Source organism: Galeopterus variegatus, unplaced genomic scaffold (genome assembly GCF_000696425.1).
Source record: "Galeopterus variegatus unplaced genomic scaffold, G_variegatus-3.0.2 Scaffold8919, whole genome shotgun sequence".
Lineage (NCBI taxonomy): Eukaryota > Metazoa > Chordata > Mammalia > Dermoptera > Cynocephalidae > Galeopterus > Galeopterus variegatus.
Window position 1 is genome coordinate 28,102 of NW_007735030.1, and position 2,195 is coordinate 30,296.

Sequence of the window (2,195 nt, forward strand, 5' to 3'; positions counted from 1 at the left end):
TCCACATGGCCCTGTGGGACTGGTGGCCTGCAGGGTCCAAGACCAGGAAGATCCCATATCCCACCGAGAACCCCTTCACGTGGGTCTTCCTGCTGGTGTCTTGCCCCAACTACACTTACGAGCTGGGGTCCTGGATCGGCTTTGCCATCATGACACAGTGTCTCACAGTGGCCCTCTTATCCTTGTTGGGTAAGGGTAAGCACCACAGCTATTTGAAGGAGTTCTGTGACTACCTGCCCTGCACATGCCCATCATCCCCTTCCTGCTGTGAGCTGCTCACCCCATCTGGGCTCAGCCTAGCTGGCCTCTCATCTTCCCACCCCAATGTCATCCTGGGAAGGAGTGGTGCCAGAGCTCTCCTGCACCTGGAATAAAATCTGCCTGCCCCTCCCCCCCAAAAAAAAGATTTTGCAGGCATCAGCATATAGTGATTATTCAAAACAAATCAGATGCAAAAATCCCATAGACTTTATAAGAAAAAAAGACTACTAGGACAGACATCTGACAAACAAACATTAAAGGAACCAGAAACCTATAGAAACTGCAAACGATACTGACAAGGAACGACCTAAGGTAAGAAGAAAGAAAGTACTGAGAGGAATGTGGAAGCTAAGGGAAGTTGTTTTGGTTTTTGTTTGATGGTTGTTTCTTTTAATTTCCTCTCATAGAAGGAAGTAGTTAAACCTTCTTAAACCATCCTTAAAGAATGGGCAAGAAAAGTAAAAGGACTAGAAAGTACCCATGGATCCACAATGGGGTCCTTGGTGTTCCTGAGAATTGTTTCAGTAGAGTAGTAAGTGCACTGTGCAGACGGGTTTTCAGGAGGAAAGCAAATAGAAGCTTAGGCTGTGAAGGAGGACGGCAGTAATATCTGAATATCAAGACAAGGGGCTTATTTTTATTTTTTTAATTGAGGGAAATTAAAGCATATTAAATGCTCATTGGAAAGAAATAGAAAGATAGAGGTTAAAATACAGGAAGGAGAAAGGATGATCAAAAGGCTAACATATAACATGTAAGAAGTGAGAATTTATGATTCTGATTTTCTCTGACTTTCAAAACTCTTGCACTTCTAAACTATGATTATTTGAATCATCTGATAGAACATAGTCATTTATGTTTTGTTATTCCTGTACTGTTTGATAATACAATATTGTTAATAATGTATTGTTAGATATCTTATTACAAGTAATCCAAAGATATAATGAAGTATATGCCAAAATTAATAAAGTCATTTTTATACTTTCATAGGGGATATATTAACAGAGTTGAAAAAAAATCACTGCACTTTTAAACTTTTTCAAAAAGTTTATATCAAAAGACTTTTTAGAAGAACTTTTTTGATTTTTGAGGAACAGAGTATACCCATTACCTACATGTAACAGCTGTTAATATTTTACCACCTTTCTCTCTCTCTCTTCTCTAGTCTCTTAATAAACCATTTTAAGATTAGTTGCAAATATTGTGACACTTTACTCTCTAATTAATTCGGCATGAAACATTAATCATCTAAGAACAGGGGCATTCTTTTACATAGCCACAATAAAATTGTCATGCAAAGGATGTTTACAATTAATACAATGCCATTATCTAATATACAGTCTGTATTAAATTCTACCATCAATTATCCCAATAACATATTTTATAAACATTTTTTAGCTCTAAAATGCAAATAAAGTTTGCACATTTCATTACTTGTTATATATTCCTTAATTTCCTTTACATTATAACCTCCCACAGACGTTTTGCTTTTTAAAACATTAGTATTACAAAATGTTGACATTTTTGAAGAGTCCATTGTAGGTTGTTTTACAGAATTTCTCTTAACTTGGATTGTCATTGTTTTTTCATGACTAGATTCAGGTTAAAAATTTTAAGTGGAAATATTAAGGGGGTGATTAGTTAATCATATTGCACAGTACCTGATGTCGATTTGTAACATTACAGGTGATACTAAATTTAGTCACTTTGTTAATGTCTTCACAAAATTTATCCAAAATAGTAAATTTTCCCCTTTGTAATTAATAAGTAATTAGTGAAATGATGCATTGAGCCTGCATGAATATTATGTTTTCAAAGATATTTTATTTGTTGCTTTAATCATCTACTGAGGACTTTTTCCTGAATCTGTTACTGCCAAGGTGGTTGTAAAATGGTGATTTGCTGTCTGTATCATTTCTTGTATATTTAATAGT